The sequence below is a fragment of the Callithrix jacchus genome, chromosome 4 (genome assembly GCF_049354715.1).
Source record: "Callithrix jacchus isolate 240 chromosome 4, calJac240_pri, whole genome shotgun sequence".
Lineage (NCBI taxonomy): Eukaryota > Metazoa > Chordata > Mammalia > Primates > Cebidae > Callithrix > Callithrix jacchus.
The window spans coordinates 14,149,103-14,166,903 of record NC_133505.1 but is presented as its reverse complement, the minus strand read 5'-3'; the positions used below and the strand labels follow the sequence as shown (position 1 = coordinate 14,166,903).

General features: G+C 42.9%; 1 protein-coding gene and 1 long non-coding RNA gene across 3 annotated transcripts in view; both read right to left on the bottom strand.

Moving 5' to 3' along the window:
- The window catches only part of ATXN1 (ataxin 1), a 463,177-nt gene that overhangs the window by 211,311 nt on the left and 234,065 nt on the right, over window positions 1–17,801 (bottom strand). For both annotated transcript variants that reach the window (XM_078368284.1, XM_078368283.1), the window contains exon 4: window positions 4,680–4,740. The gene's annotated coding sequence lies outside the window, so the exon portion shown is untranslated. The remainder of the gene's footprint in view (window positions 1–4,679; window positions 4,741–17,801) is intronic.
- LOC144576580 (uncharacterized) overlaps window positions 1–17,801 on the bottom strand; it is a 434,267-nt gene that overhangs the window by 182,401 nt on the left and 234,065 nt on the right. Inside the window, exon 5 of the long non-coding RNA XR_013533693.1 lies at window positions 4,680–4,740. This is a non-coding gene — a long non-coding RNA (uncharacterized LOC144576580). The remainder of the gene's footprint in view (window positions 1–4,679; window positions 4,741–17,801) is intronic.

Sequence of the window (17,801 nt, the reverse complement as noted above, 5' to 3'; positions counted from 1 at the left end):
GAGGGAGCTGGGGGTGGGTAGGCCTGATGGGGTGCAGGGAGCAGAAATGTGGCCAGAGCAGGAAGGAAACACAACGCCCCACCCCAGCTCTCTATGGGGGAGGATTTCCCTTGCGCCCTCTGTCCTTTGCTCCAACCTTTTCTTCCTCAAGGGTGTGGAATGAGTAACCTGGCTAGGGCTAAAGCCACTGTAGCCTACGTCCCCCTCCTTGGATAGGGTTAATCTATACAATTTGGAGCCGGGTAAGCAGGGATTTGGGCCTCCTCCTTCCCTGTTCACACAGACAGCTACCTGTAGACTCAGAACTTGGCTGCAGGTGGAGTGCCACCAAACTTACACTGGGGAACAGGCAGGTGGCAAGTTAGCTCACTGCCCTCGGTCACAGAGCTGCGTTCCGGCCCCGTCTGCCTCAGTACTCTTGTCTTATTTGTTAGTGGCCTCAGAACTTAGGAGGGGAAGAGAACTCCTGTAAGATAAAAGTTTTCATAAGATAAAAATCTTCCCTCCCCTAAACAGACCTTAAAACCAAATTAGGAATCACTATCCTACTAATCTATCAAACCTAATCTTTTTGTCATCTTAATGAAAAATCCCTCAAATCTCTTACTTAATTGTCCTAAAATATTGCTAGACTGAGAAGCCTGGTCCCGAAGACAAATTCAAGACAGCGAATACTGGGAGCGAGGTGGGGAAAGGATTATTTTGGCACCAGTATAAAACCCAGGGGTATATGCCATGGTCAGCAGCCTCGAAGAGGAAGATGAGGAAATGTGAAGTCTTTAGCTATCCTTACCTTATGACTTTATATCTACATGTTTTAAAAACCACATTAGGAAAACAATTTCTTGAGTTTATCTTTTCTTTGAAGAACTGAACCAACATCTTCAACATATTTACACACTTGCCTCACAGTTTCCTTGGGCGATAGAGAATATAATGTTGTCATGAACAATTATTAATGTCATGCTTACTATCCACAGAGTTCAGTTCTGAGCATTAGAGACTTTTTTTTAAAGAAGATGGTTCCTGGCCTTGAAGGGCTTAGCCTCTACCTAGAAAACCACTCAGGCCCCCAAAGCAATATATATATATACATATCAAAAAAAAAAAGAAATACAAAAGCAGTGTCTAATGAATGGCAAAGATTTTTTAAAATCCTTCAGGAGTTCAGAGGGAAAAAAGTCTCTGTTGAAATTAAGAGTTCTTACGATGCATTCATCAAGGATTATATAGATGAGAAAACACTAGAGAAATGTGAAAGCTCCAAACCACACATCATCAGAGGATCAGCAGTTAGAAACTGCCTGTCTGGTAAGAGATCCCGGATGAGAAATGGGTATGGCATTTCTTCGTGCAGTCCTACTGGGCCCGGCATGGCAGGCTCCACTGAGAAGTGTCTCCTCAATCTGCAGCATATTAAAGCAGCACTCTGTTTCCCTGGATTTCACCCAGCTCCATGTCATTACCCACGCATTTCAGCCTGGAGCAGCTGACCACGATGCCCAGGAAGCACCCTCCCTACGAGGCCCTTTTGACAGAGCCTCTGTGCCACAGGGAGGATGGAAAGCATAGACTCTCCACCTCCTTTCAACTGCTCAGGCAGGGAAGGGCTGCCAGCCCTGCTGACCCATGCAGAGGCCTGCAGAAGGTTCCTACAGGCATTGCCTTCTCTCTCATCAAGTTTCAGGCTGGACCGGGACAGGAGGCAAGTGTCAATAGCAGGGGTAGACAGTAGCAATTACAAAAACCACATTCTCCGCATATCACAGGCCCCAGGAGGGGAAAGGCAAGAGGGGATAAGGTGGGAAATGAAAGAGGGTATCAGGGCTGCCCTCATCCTGCCCAGGATACATTGGCTGTCACAGTCATTCTATGCTTTCTGGCTTCATAGTCATGTTGCTATGGAACCAGTGCATGTCATTGCCACCTGGCCTCTAGCAAATACAATCGCAGTGCTGGCAAGAGCATTTCCCTGGATTTCCCTTAAAGAGATACCACTGATGGTGAGTGCCGTTTGAGCTTAGAAACAACAGCAGCATTGTTCCCAAGACCTAGCCCCACTGCATACTATGAAACCGAACCCAGAAATTCATGTTTTACAAGGTGTATGTTCACACGGGGACCAGCTTCGTTCTTGTTGCCCACCCTGGAGTACAATGGCGCGATCTCGGCTCACCGCAACCTCTGCCTTCTGGGTTCAAGCAATTCTCCTGCCTCAGCCTCCTGAGTAACTGAGATTACAGGCACGCATCACCACACCTGGCTCATTTTTTGCTATTTTAGTAGATACAGTGTTTCTCAACGGTGGTCAGGATGGTCTCGAACTCCTGACCTCAGGTGATCTGCCCCTCTCGGCCTCCCAGTGTTGAGATTACAGGTGTGAGCCACTGCGCCTGGCCTCTGAGCTTCTTTTTAGGAAAAAAATATTCATGGCTTCTATCTGTGTTTGGTTTTTTCTTATTGGGGAAAAGCAAACGGCTTGTAATATTTTGCATAATAATTTAATGTCCTCTTGAACGTCAACATGAACTGCTCATGACCTCAGCAGGAAACCAAAGTAGCCACAAGTGGTCTCCACGGGCTCAGCCAGTCCTTCTTTCTTCCATTTCATCCTTCAGATCCTTCTCTACCAGTTTATTCTATACACAAACGATCCTATGATGTAGGCATGGAAATGGACATTTCTTCACTTTCCAGAGGCCCTTAATTGCCCCCTTCTTTTAGTCTAACTAATCTCTTGATTCTACAGAGAACTTTAGGTTCCCCAGACAGCAACAGGTGTCCGTGAGCCACGGTGTACCGTGGTGTGCTCTGAGAATAAACCTTTTGGGGGAAATAAACACATTCATACTTCTAATGAATGCACACTTGTGTAGACCCAGGTCTGCAGACAGGAGAGATCACTATTAGGATAATTCAGATGATCCCTCATGAATCAGCAATCCATGTTCTACGCTCCATTCAGTACATTGGTAGAAACCAATTTTATGTCTGTATCTGATCAAGTTCCTTAATAATGACTCGTTAGGGAAGAAGACAAAGTGATTACGTTGACAAGTTGGATAAAATAATAAACACAAGCTCTTAATGCCACGCTTTGACCACTCCCTAGGTGAGATGAAATGTTTTGGAAACAGGTGCACCCAGCTCACCAACCTTGGAAATGGCACAATTCAAAGCAAGATTTAGCCTAGGACGTCACACACACACACACACACACACACACACACAGAGTCTACCTTCTGGGATTCTGAGAATCATGTTCTTAACTTCTCTTCATCTTATCACACAACTGCACTCTTATAACAACATAACTTTAAAAAAAAAAAGAATAAATGTTTCTCAACAGGCTCAATGACTGTAGGTCAAATTTGTACTTCAGTATAGGAACCCCCTTAGCCATTCTTCCGCAGGTGCAGGCAGCCACAAGTCAGGTGTGTGGGTCTGCAGCTGGACCGCGCACACCTGCGGGTGCACTGTGACTTCTGGCTGCAAAGCAGATGTACCACCGAGTCTCAGCACGTGACAATGTGGTGTTGCAGATGCAGTGGTTTAGAAAGTGCGCAAAGGAAAATAAGCTTTCTCAGATGACATCCACAGCAGAAGCATTCTGGGCACACTCACTCTGCCGGCTTCTTTATTGGTAGCCAACTATGATTATGAGAAAGTCAAAAAGTCGATCAACATCTCTCCTGACCACCGCCTTAGGGGTGATCATTATTAGTGTACCAAGACCACATTAAGTTGAACTACCTATAACTCTGTAGCCTCAAAAAGAATCTGCAGATTCCAGCTGGATGCAGTATAATCGAGCACTTTGGGAAGCTGAGGTGGGTGGATCACCTGCGGTCAGGAATTTGAGACAAGCCTGGCCAACACAGTGAAACCCTATCGCTACTAAAAATACAACAATTAACCAGGCACAGTGGCAAGGGCCTGTAATCCCAGCTACTTGGGAAGCTGAGGCAGGAGAATTGCTGGCACCCAGGAGGTGGCGTTACAGTGAGCAGAGATTGGGCCATTGCACTCCAGCCTGGGCAACAAGAGTGAATTTTGTCTCAAAAAAAAAAAAGGATCTGCAGATTCTAAAACCAGCCTTGTGCAGGGCAAACATCCTGCAGCTAAGAGCCAAACACACCTCTGTCAAAATCCCAGCTCTGCTCCTCTCCACGAAGCCCCACAAAAGTGATGTGGTGATGTGAAGCCTCTGGGCCTCAGCTGCTCCATCTGTACATAGCACTTTTACCAGACAAGCTCTCAGGTCTCATCTGGTGCTCACATCCTATTATTCTTGGTCATGGTATTCATGAGTCAGCACAGTCACTTAAAGAAACTGGACGGTTCCCCCTTGCCCACAGCTGTATTTCTGTGCACCAGTTGCTGAGGGAAAGAAACTTCCTCTCTGTGAGCTGGACAAGGTAATAGCAATGATGATGACCTCGCAAGAGGCAAACCATGTGAGCAGCAAAAAGAAACGGCAGAAAAATCTACGAGGGAAACCAACCTCTCCACAGGACCCAGTGATGAAGAGAGTCAAAGAATAGGAAAAATACGTTGGTTCCAAGCAGGAGACAAGTCGAGAATGCATGCTGTCACACACTTTTTCCTGGAGCACCATAGTAATTGGATAGCATTACTTATGTGGGTGAAAATATATGAACGATTAAAGGATCACTCACCCTATGAAAACAGCAGGTCGATTTCTTTTCACGAAGAAAACGGTCTAATATCTTTGGAAAACTGGAAGAGAAAAAAAGATTTAAACAAAATTACTAACTCCATCCTCTAAATCAGTGCAAATGAGCAGGCCTAGAGATAGGAAATTCCAGCCCCTAGCACTTTGGCCTTTATTAGGTGCACAATAAACGTGTGAGGAACAATAGATACGTGATTATTTGGCTAACTATATGAATTTTAAGAGCAGAGCTTTGAACAATCAATTTGTAGAGAAGAATCACAGGCATGATTCATTTATCATGAGCTGTACGGTCCTTGTGACAAGCAGTGCGTATTGTAATGCACAAGAAATCATTTTTTAGGTGAGTTTTTAAAAATGTCAGCTGGGCGCGGTGGCTCATGCCTGTAATCCCAGCACTTTGGGAGGCCGAGGCAGGTGGATCACGAGGTCAAGAGATCGAGACCATCCTGGTCAACATGGTGAAACCCCGTCTCTACTAAAGATACAAAAAATTAGCTGGGCACGGTGGTGCATGCCTGTAATCCCAGCTACTCAGGAGGCTGAGGCAGGAGAATTGCCTGAACCCAGGAGGCGGAGGTTGCAGTGAGCTGAGATTGCGCCATTGCACTCCAGCCTGGGTAACAAGAGCGAAACTCTGTCTCAAAAAAAAAAAAAATGTCATGTCCTCCATGCCCACCATGATGCTTACTGAAGAAGTCTTTTTGTTTTTTTGGTATTTTTTTTAAAGTAATGATTTTTAAGAGATGGGGGTCTTACTATGTTGCCCAAGCTGGTCTTGAAATTCTGGTCTCAAGCGCTCCTTTCACCTCGGCCTTCTAAAGTACTGGGATTTGAGCCATTGTACCCAGCCTTGTTTTGTTTTTTTGCAGATAGGGTCTTGCTTTGTCACCCAGGTTTGTCATAGATCTGTGCCCATTTTATAGTTGGAAACCCTGAGGCCCAGAGGACTGAGTCATTTGCTCACATGCACACCGTTTTGAGTGACAGAGCTGAGCTAAGACCCTGGGATCCTCCCTCCGAAGTCTCTCTCATGGGGAAATTCAGTGACCATGGGTGGTCATCGTAGCTCACTGCAGCCTCAAACTCCTAGACTCAAGCCATCCCCCTGCCTTAGCCCCCAGGTAGCTGGGACTATAGGCGTGTTTCACCACGCCTGGATTAAAATGTTGTGGTTTTTTCCTTTCTTTTGCAGAGACGGAGTCTTGCTACATTGCCCAGGCTGTGAAGAAGTCTTAATAAAGAACCAAAGTACCTCATTCCTGTACTTCGCTTTTTCCCAAAATGATACACCCACAGCTCCCCTCCCCACAGTGATCTGTATGTAATTAGGCTCATATGGGAATGTGGACTTGGCAGAGGGGCGCTGGAGGTCACATATCAGGCTGACTGAGTAATCCCGTGAGGAAGCCACTGTGTCTGAGATACTGACTAACCAAACAAAGTGTGGGAAAGAACGGAGATGATGTGAACGCTGGACAGAGGAAGCCTGAAAGACAAAGAGAGATAAGGCAGCGACGGCAACAGACGATCTAATCTACAGCACACAAGGAACTAAGTTCAAGATCCAACTCAGAAAGAATTTCCAGACACTATTTTAGAGACGCTTTTGCAGGTTCAGGAGAGGCTGGGAGGCAAAGCTATTCCAGCTCCTGATGTTCTGCAGGTAAGTTTCACAGGAGCCCAGAACCTTTGGGATTCATCCATGAGCTGTGGAAGGCCACAGCTTTCCCGCCGTTTTCCTCAGAGGATGTGGACTGCATGTGACCACCAGAGCAGGATGGTGCTTCCTTAGGCTGGCCTACCAGACTGCAGGAAAATTCCCAGACTCAGTTTCTCAGAATCTGAAGGGCACGGCTCCAAGTCCCAGAGACTCGCAGCCCACAAGTGTTTAACCTGACACTATGCAGTCAGACTATCCCAGGCCAAGTGGGGCTTCAAAGACAAAGGTTATGCTCTAATTGAAAAACTGCCAGAAAACCATGCAAACACTGAAAACGGTAGATACTGGCAAAATCTCTAGGTACCTTCTTCGTTTTCAAGCAACACTTTATAATCCACTCACACACATTGACCTTTTCATCCTAACGGCAGACGAGATGTCTACGGTATGAATTCTCGAGACCACAAAAACGGATTTCCGAGTCGGACCTCAGTCTGAGCCTCAGCTCAGTCAGAGAGGAGCTGTGTAGTTCCGGTTACTTAAACTCTCTGAACCCTCTCCTCGTAACTTCGTAGAATGTTTCTAGTTTTTAGTGCGGCGCTTGGCACAAGGAAGAGACTGAATAAAACAAAAAAGCATCATCAACATTTGGCACAACATTTTCACATATCTGTAACAACAGAGGAAAGACACAGGAGAGACCTTATGACTTAAAGATTTACTAGAATGTGACTGGGCATGGTAGCTCACTCCTATTATCCCAGCTCTTTGGGAGGCTGAGGCGGATGGATCACCTGAGGTCAGGAGTTCGAGATCAGCCTGGCCAATATAGTGAAACCTCATCTCTACTAAAATTATAAAATTAGCCAGGTGTGGTAGTGTGTGCCTATAATCCCAGCTAGTCAAGAGATTGAGGCAGGAGAATCGCTTGAACCCAGGGGAGGTTGCAGTGAGCCAAGATTGCACCACTGCACTCCAGCCTGGGCAACAAGACTGAAACTCTATCTTAAAAAAAAATTATCAGAATGTGAGTACCTGCACCGTATTCCCTTTTCCTCACCCCTCACAAGTAGATGAGACAAGTTACCATATGATCCAGAAATCCCACTGCTGAGTGTACATATATATATATATATATATATATATATATATATATATATATATATATATACACAAGAGAATGGAAATCAGCATATTGAGGACAAATCTGCACCTCCTATGTTTGTTGCAGCACTGTTTACAATAGCTAAGATTTGAAAGCAACCTAAGTGTGTACCAACAGATGAATGGATAAAGAGTGTGGTATATACACCCAAGAGAATACTACTCAGTCATAAAAAATAATGAGATAGTCATTTGCAACAACATGGATGCAACGGGAGATCCTTACATTAAGTGAAGAAAGCCAGGAAAAGAATGACAAACTTAGCATATTCTCAGTTATTTGTGGGACCTAGAAGTCAAAACTACTGAACTCATGAACACAGAGAGTAGGCGGATGGCTACCAAAGCTGGGAAGGGTAGAAGGGGCTGAAGGGGAGGTGGGAATGGTTAATGGGTACAAAAAAGTAGTTAGAGGCTGGGCACAGTGGCTCACACCTGTAATCCCAGCACTTTGGGAGGCTGAGGTGGGCAGATCATGAGGTCAGGAGATGGAGGCCAACATGGCGAAACCCTGTCTCTACTAAAGATACAAAAAATTAGCTGGGTGTGGTGGCACGTACCTGTAATTTCAGCTACTTAGGAGGCTGAGGGAGGAGAACTGCTTGAACCTGGGAGGGGGAGATTGCAGTGAGCCAAGATCATGCCACTGCACTCCAGCCTAGCAATAGAGCAAGACTCCGTCTCAAAATAATAATAATAATAATAAAAGTAGTTAGAAAGAATGACTAAGATCTACTATTTGATAGCACAACGGGGTGACTGTAGTCAGTAACTGTACATTTTAAAATAAAGAGTATAATCGGTTGTTTGCAATGTAAGGAATAAATGCTCGAGGGGATGGATACTCCATTCCTCATAATGTGTTTATTTCACATTACATGATTGCATCAAAACATCTCGTGTACTCCACACATATACACACCTACTATGGACCCGCAAACATTTTAAAAATAAAAAAATAATAAAAATATTACAGGACTATAGAGTCAAAAAAAGTGGAAGAGACAAATGAGAACAAAATAAAACTGTTTATTGTATAATAATTCGATAAATAGAAAAACCCAAGTTATACAAATCCACAAAAGTCTCACTAATAATCACTATTAACATTGAGATTGAACAACCCCAGAGTCTCTCCTATGCCCAGGCATACAGAGTACACGGTATACATGCTTATAAAAATAAATCTCTCTCTATATATACATATACACATATAATCTATTTATGATGTACTATGATAGTTCATAGTATTTTGCTGTCTGATTTTTTTTACTTATTAATTATATTGAAAACCTCTTTTAGCATCAGTAGATGCATGGACATCATAATTTTGAGGACAGCAAGAGTATTACAATGAAGGAATGACCCAACAAATAGGTATTTGTTGAATTTACAGAATCTCCAAAGTGTCCCACATTTATACGAAATTACTACATATTGTGGTAGCATGTGGTTCTTTTTCTTCCACATTTTTCAAGATTGAGAAAAGCAGGCTGAATAAATATAAAAAGTCTTAACAGCAAAAACTGTTTTGGTTTGAGTGGGTGTGGCATAGAAGAACATAAACTAACACATGCACCACAAGGAATAGAACCACACATTAGAACATTCAGTGGGTATCCAACGTATCGAAAAAGGACCCGGTTTTAAAGAAGAGGGACAATGGGCGAATAGGGATGTCTAAATCAAGGACCATATCATTAGGTCTGAAGTCAGGCCAATGTTCTTATTTTCAGCCCAATCATGGCAGAGAAAAGTTAACTGAAAACTGTATGATCTTGAGTGATCCTAGAAATTAATCACATTATTTGGAGTTAAAAACCTAAAAAAAAAAAAAAATCAGGACTTACCATATTTCTTTAGAAGGTATCACAAGTTCAAATGTTCGTTTGGTATCAATATTTCTAATTTAAGTTTCTTCTCAAAGAGTATGGTGGGTTTCGTAAGAATATATGTGATATGATTTGCTGAAGTCACATGATGCACCTTGCCCTCAATTAAGGATGCCATAACTCCACCAGCAGCCAGTGACATTCCAGGAATATCCTACTTGTGATGGGAAGCTGGGGAAGTGAGCGTATCCCCGCAATTGGCAGAGTGTGTGGAAATCATATTTCCTCCAGCCATGAATGCAGATTATCTATTTTTTTTTTTTTGAGATGGAGTCTCACATTGTCACCCAGGCTGGAGTGCAGTGGCGCGATCTCGGCTCACTGCCATCTCCGCCTCCTGGGTTCAAGCAGTTCTCCTGCCTCAGCCTCTCAAGTAGAAGCTGGGACTACAGGCATGCACCACCATGCCCAGCTAATTTTTTTTTTATTTTTAGTAGAGACAGGGTTTCACCATGTTGGCCAGGATGGTGTCGATCTCCTGACCTCATGATCCACCCACCTCGGCCTCCCAAAGTGCTAGGATTACGGGCGTGAGTCACCACGCCTAGCCACAGTCAACCCTTTCTAAGTATCCAGCACTGTTCCATGAAGCAGGCAGGAGATGGGGCTGGCAGAGAGCAGTAGAGGGAGAAAGAACACACCATGGCACCAAAGAAATGCCAAGGGACATAGATACCAGCTGCAAAATCCTGGCGTGATCGAAGGTGGAGATGCAAGTAGAACAACACGGAGTCGGATCTGTGAAACCAGCGTCCATAACCAACAGCAGGTGACAGTCCCTCCGCACGCCACCTTACAACAAATGCTCCCTAAATGCTTCACCTCCAGTCCAGCTGATGCCAGTTTTAAGGGAAGTGATAATTTGTGCTGGGGGTCATGCTCTTAGAAAAAAAAAAATGTCCGTTACATTTTTGCCATGTAAAACGGAATCAACATTGGGAAATAAGAACACAGACCTTAAATGTTAGCACTGGATGGTGTCAGAGAGAGTATTTCTTTGACAATTCACTCTAGGTACTTACTATATCATGGAACATGAACTGAGCTACTTTTAACGAATCTCTTTTCATGGTACAATTCAGGAGGTGAGATGTTTCTGGATCTAACAGTGAACTTCTCATAGGGACAGAGTTTTTGCTTTGCCCAACTCTCTTGTGGTCACTGCTTTTCCATGAGTGAGCAATAGATGGTCAGGCTGTGTTATATGCTATATAATGTCTTTTTTATACCATCAAGACTAAATCTGCTGGGCACAGTGGCTCACACCTGTAATCCCAGCACTTTGGGAGACAGAGGCGGGCAGATCACTTGAGGTTAGGAGTTCAAGACCATCCTGGGCAACATGGCAAACCCCACCTCTACTACAAATACAAAAATTAGCCAGGCCTCCTGGTGCATGCCTGTAATCTCAGCTATGTGAGAGCCAAGGCAGGAGAATCGCTTAAACCGGAAGATGGAGGTTGCAGTGAGCTGAGATCCTGCCACTGCATTCCACGCTGGGCAACAGAGTGAGAGATTCCATCTCAAAAAAAAAAAAAGACTAAATTATATATTGCTTTTAAAGGGAGCCTCATGTCCTTTGAAGACATATATGGGAGGGCCCATAACATATCCTGTATTGCAGATCTACCCATGAAAGCATGTGGTTTAGATTCTAGCATCCAAATCCAATTGTGTGTCTCTGGCAAACATGACTTGGCCAGTAAAACTGCTGATACTACATATTCCACAGTTACGTTATCATATATTTTTGGACTACTGACTTTGGGAAATGTTGTCTTGCAACTGTATTGTATCATCCTGAGTAAGCATTAAGTTCCTTAGTATCTGCCACAACCACTTGCTGAATGGCTAATTTGTGTGGACACATTTTTATCTAGTATCTCTAATGCTGACAAAATCTCTGTAAAATAGGTTTTATCAGCCTCGTTGTACAGATGAGGAAAACAACGCTCAAGAAGAGCAACCTAGTCAAGGTCACCAGTAAGTGACAGAGATGTGTCTGGGTTTCATGGTGAAAAAGGAAAGATGAGCTCCCTGGCAGCACACACAAGAGATTCGATTCAAGTCTCAATACATAAGCATTCTGACAAACAGAAAGTTAGCACTTGCAGCCAGGCACGGTGGCTCATGCCTGTAATCCCAGCACTCTGGGAGGTCGAGGCGGGTGGGTCACCTGAGGTAGAGAATTCGAGACCAGCCAGGCCAACATGGTGAAATCCCATCTCTACGAAAAATACAAAAATTAGTCGGGCGTGGAGATGTGTGCTTGAAATCCCAGCCGCTGCGGAGGCTGAGGCAGGCTGAGGCTTAAGCCTGGGAGGTGGAGGTTGCGGTGAGCCAAGACCGTGCCGTGGCACTGCAGCCTGGATGACAGAGCAAGCCTCTATCTCAAAAAAAAAAAAAAAAAAAAAAAGAAGCACTGGCTTTGACTAGATAAGCAGGTATTTCTTTGTCAGGTTTTTGTTGTTGTTGTTGTTTGAAGGTAGCAGGTGAGGACGCGAGGACAAAAGTTACCCATGACATTCAGTGGAGAGTTGTGTGTGAGTGCCCAACAGGTGCCAGGCAAGCGTTCTTCAGGCAGCACAGCGGGACCAAATTGCTGACAGTGGCAACGACACAAAATGTAGCCTTGGCAAGTCAGTCTAACAATTACTTTGCATCATTCTGATTATGAGCCACAGGCATGCAATCAACAGCTCAGAGACAGTCTGAAATGATCTCCATCAGCACTTTACTTTAGTTACCAAAGTGGGGCAGACTGAACACTCTTCTGACCTAAGCATAGTGTCAATAACCCAAACACAAAGAACGTGCAGGAATAAAAATGGCTCAAGAGCACTGGCCTTGCTGGGGGCCACTGGTTGTAACAGACGCATTTTATTTTATCCAACTTTTCATTTATTACCCCACGTAGATACATATTATTTATGTGTTTCTGGTCAGATAAATTTATCCACAGTCTAATGCAACTTAAACTGAGTTAGGACTTAAGTAAGTTTACAAATGCTCTACACTTGCTGTGGTGTACATGTCTCTATGAGGAGCACTTCTCACACTCCATGATCAATTTCTGTCGTCATCTTCTCCACTAAAAATTGTGACCCAGCTCTGATAGCATGGATTTTACATCGTTTATTTCTGTGTAGCAGATATTCAAAATATGCAGAAATGAATGAATCCTCATAGGATCCTAAATAAAAGACATGCTTATTGAGTCCATGAATGTCCCCAAGTTGGAGAAGTCACTAGCGTTTCAAAGAGCAACATCTGAATTACAAAATTTGTCTAAAATTGAAAAGATGATTCTAAATCTGTACCATGAAATTTGGTAGAGATCTGTTCTTCAGGAATTAAAACATATAAATAAAAAAATAAGGAAACATTCCTCTGATATTGGCTGAAGAAAATAATTTTTAAAAGGACTCTTCCCAAAGCTCTATTTTCAACATGAAAGCTTAAAATGTAAGGGGCAGTAGTATTTTGAGAATGGTTTTCAAGGAAAGTAATTAAAATCCACATAGGTTGTAGAACCAGATCCAGAAGAGAAATACTGATTGCTATATTTCAGGGGGAAAAAAAGGTCAAATTGTCAAAAAGTAAAGAAAAGGGCCTGACAGCTTTCAATGTATTAATGCCCATCACTTCACTCACACAGAAAGTGAAGCAGTAAGATTCCACGGAAGGGTTAAGGGCTCATTTTGCTTTTAGATAAATATTATTATAACTGCGGCAAAAGGTAACTTCTTATCAGATTCGTCCATTGTTGGAATCTTATTTGGACTGTACACTGTTTTACTTAAGAAAACGTCTGGGGCCGGGCGCAGTGGCTCAAGCCTGTAATCCCAGCACTTTGGGAGGCCGAGGCAGGTGGATCACGAGGTCAAGAGATCGAGACCATTCTGGTCAACATGGTGAAACCCCGTCTCTACTAAAAATACACAAAATTAGCTGGGCATGGTGACGCACGCCTGTGATCCCAGCTACTCGGGAGGCTGAGGCAGGAGAATTGCCTGCACCCAGGAGACGGAGGTTGCGGTGAGCCGAGATCTCACTATTGCACTCCAGCCTGGGTAATAAGAGCAAAACTCTGTCCCAAAAAAAAAAAAGAAAAGAAAACGTCTATGCTGGGACCTACTGGAGGGTGGAGGTGGGAGGATGAAGATCAGGAAAAATAACTAACAGGTACTAGGCTTAATACCTGGGTGACAAAATAATCTGTATAAGAAACCCCCATGACACAAGTTTACCTATATAACAAACCTGCACATGTACACCTGAACTTAAAATGTAAGTTAAAAAATAAAGAAAGAAAACATCTGCACACAGATGTCAAACAGGCTTTATAATTTCCTGGGTGTCTGTGTTCATGGGTGGATATGAGTATGTATGTGTAGGATTTCTTTCCCATTATCTCGATGGGTATTATATAGAATATTTTAAAGTCAATGCTTACTACTCTTCAACTGCCAAAACATATCATATAAACTCTTCGAAGAGAGTGTCCACACACCTTAACGAGTCCTCCAACAGCTAGCGTTAAGTTTACTGTATACAAGGTCAAGACATTGAACAGAATTTGTAAAAAAAAAAAAAAAATCAGCAAATCAACAGTATCTCAAAACTTCAAAATTGGCAATCACTGCCTTAGCAGAGCTGCACCTCTGGCCTGGAGGCAGAGGGGAAGAGAAGCAGGAAGCTATCTTTAGGGTGCCAGGGAGCAGGCTGTCTGTGATCTCTACTTTGGGGCAGGTCCCTCTGTTCCATAACTCCTCTCACCGCAGCTAAAGATCAGAGTCACTTCATCAAAGTTTAGTACTAATAGGAACTATCACAGGAGAAAGGCAGGTGTCCGATTCTGTGACTTTAAAAAGTACTACCCATGTTAGAAAACCTTCTGCTCACATCTGGTAACAGCCCCAGTGATGCTAAGAAGGTGAAAGCCATTGCTCCAATCAAAAAACAAAGGCGAAGAACACAGCTCTGGACACAAAGTTGGAATTCAGTAAATACTTGAGAGCAGTAATGTCAGTGTCTATGCTATTCAGTAAATACTTAAAATGGTAATACTGGCCGGGCGCAGTGGCTCATGCCTGTAATCCCAGCACTGTGGGAGGCCGAGGCAGGCAGATCACAAGGTCAGGAGTTTGAGACCGGCCTGACTAACATGGTGAAAGCCTGTCTCTACTGAAAATACAAAAATTAGCCAGGTATGGTGGCCCACGCTACTCAGGAGGCTGAGGCAGGAGAATCGTTTGAATCCAGGAGGCAGAGGTTGCAGTGAGCCGAGATTGCGCCACTGTCCTCTAGCCTGGGTGACAGAGCAAGACTGTCTCAAAACCAACAAACAAAAACCCAGTAATATCGACTACACAAGCTTTATTGTTTTCTAAGTAACTAGCTTGCAGTCAACATCACCACATTACATGTATGGTTTTAAAAATAGCATTTCTAAAATACCTAAAACAGCCAAAGGTTGGCAAACTTTTTCTATAAAGGACCAGACAGCAAATGTTTTAGGCTGTGTAGGTCAGACATCTCTGTTGCAGCTGCTCAATCTGTCACTGTAATGCAAAGGCAGCAACAGATGATACTCATACAAGTGGGCATTCCAGTGTTCCAATAAAACTTAATTTCCAGAAACAGGCCAGGTGATATTTGACCCATGATCCATAGTGTGTCAATACTTGGCCTAGAATATTATTACACTGAAAAATTATACGTTGGACTCACAACTTCTTTCTTTTCCTCAAAAGAGACTGTTTTTCTCAATGAAAAGTTAGATGACAATATCATACAGTATCCAAAGGCAGTTAGAGTGTATTCTGCAGCATCCACCACTGAACCTCATCCACAATAAGCAGATACGGGCAAATCTTAGAATGCCAGGTGTATTCCAGAGTGGTAAGTCTCTACATATTCATATCTGCATTACATATGGGCGGGGGAACAGGTTGCCCACAGAACCCCAGATAAATGCGAAATAGTCTCTCTTGAAGTAGTGTACTCTCTAGGCATGCAAGAAGACTCTTGAGCAATAACGAAAGACAAACACCTTGATTAAAAAATGGGCAAAGATCTGGAATTGACATTTCTTCAAGAAAATATACAAATGACCATTACACACATGAAAAGACACTCAACTTCACTAATCATTAGGAAAATGCAAATCAAAACCACAATGACACAGCACTTCACTCACATTAAGATGGCTTTTATTAATGACAAAAAACCAACCCCTAAAACAAGAAAATAACAAATGTTGGCAAGGATGTGGACAAACTGGAACTCTCCTTATATTGCTGGTAGAAATGCAAAATGGTGCAGCTGCTGTGAAAAATACCATGATGGTTCCTCAAAAGATTAAAGAATTACTAGATGATTCACCAATTCCACTACTAGGTATATACCCACGAAAACAGCAAGCAGGCACTTGAACAGATATTTGTACACCACTGTTTATAGTAGCATAATTCACAAAAGCCTAAAGTGGAAGCAACCTAAGTGTCCATCAGTGGATGAATAGATAAACAAAATGTGATATATATGTGCAATGGATTACTATTCAGCCCCGAAGAGGAAGGAGATTCTGACACATGCTACAACATGGAATTGAAGTTTCACTTTGGGAAGATCAAAAGGCTCTGAAGATGGATGGTAGTGATGGCTGCAATATAATATGCATGTACTTAATGCCACTGAACTGTACACTTAGAAATGGTAAAAATGATGAATTTTATCACAATAAAAAAAAGAAGAGGAAGACCCCTGTAATTCCTTGACATCATAAGGGAGCTCTTCAGGCGATCTGTTTGGATCGAGATACCCCAGAAGTTTCAAATGAGAGTTGAAATTTGAGAGGGCTGGTTTATGGGAGGCAGCTGATGAACTGTGACCCTGTTTGACTGTTCCAGGAAATCAGCTAATATTTGAGAGCTTCTACATCGAGGAATCACTTGGACTAAAAAAGAATATGAGAGCTCCTTTGATTTAGAGCAAGCTCTCATATGAGATTTGTAATATGGCCAGAATGCTTGCAATATCCTTTTCGGAGTTCTACAACCTCGGAGATTCAATATGACAGTGGATCAGGAGAAAAGTCAATGATAGGAACAAAAGCTAGGAAAATTTACCATACCTCATGGAGGGACATACGAAAGGGTTTTCAAAGAGGTAAAAGAAATCCTGGTAACTGAGGCAAAGCAAATCTACCTTTTAGGATCACAGTGAAAGCTCACAATCTCCAGTTATAAGTAAGAGATGTCTCCTTCTTTCCCTAACTCTATTCTCCTTGGTCACGCATGTAACTGCTTTTAGGTGACTGGCTTGAAATATAAGCTCCTCTGAGTCTAATTCGGCATAACACTTAATACCATATACCATGGACAAGAGGTGACCTCATGGAAATTGTCCCTATTTGCATAGCACTATTCCCTGGATTATTCAGGTATCATCCTTGCAAAAGTTGAGCTGATATAGGGTTGCATTACCTACTACAAGCAGAATAATGTTGAGTCATGGCTTCTCAGCTGAAGGAAAATGATGTCATTTCTTCGCATATTCTTGGTAAGAATCAGAAGGTACCTCCAAGCCAGCCGAACCATAAATCCTATGACCACATATATATGACACTGATGACTACTTTCAGGTGACAACAGATTTTCCCATGCTGCCAAAATAAAGTAGAAGGCTAGGTAATCGTTTGGTAAATTTGAATCATGCATTTCTAACTTACTTCTTGAGAATGGCCATTAGTTGGTCCCAAACAACCCAGTTAACCAAAACATTTTCTGAACTGTTAAGAGTTTTAACCAACATGCAATGAAATGCAGCATCTCCTTTAATGAGTTTTTGACAGTTTTGTTAGAGAATTCAAAGTACTGAATAAAAATGTGTACATAAAAAAGATCATTGGAAGAAAAATAATAAATTCAGGGTAAGGGTATATACCAGATATTCAGATAGCTGAAGCCAGTGGTGTGTGAAGAAATGTTTAGTAAAAACGGGAGGATATGAAATTCTGGGTGGAAAGTTCTTTTCTTTAAGGATGTTGAATATTGGCCCCCACTCTCTTCTGTCTTCCAGGGTTTCTGCCAAGAGATCTGCTGTGAGTCTGATGGGCTTCCCTTTGTGGGTGACCTGACCTTTCTCTCTGGCTGCCCTTAGCATTTTTTCCTTCATTTCAACCCTGGTGAATCTGATGATTATATGCCTGGGGGTTGCTCTTCTTGAGGAAATTCTTTGTGGTGTTCTCTGTATTTCCTGGATTTGAATATTGGCCTGCCTTGCTGGGTTGGGGAAGTTCTCCTGGTTTATCCTTAAGAGTGTTTTCCAGCTTGGATTCATTCTCCCCATCACATTCAGGTACACCAATCAAGTGTAGATT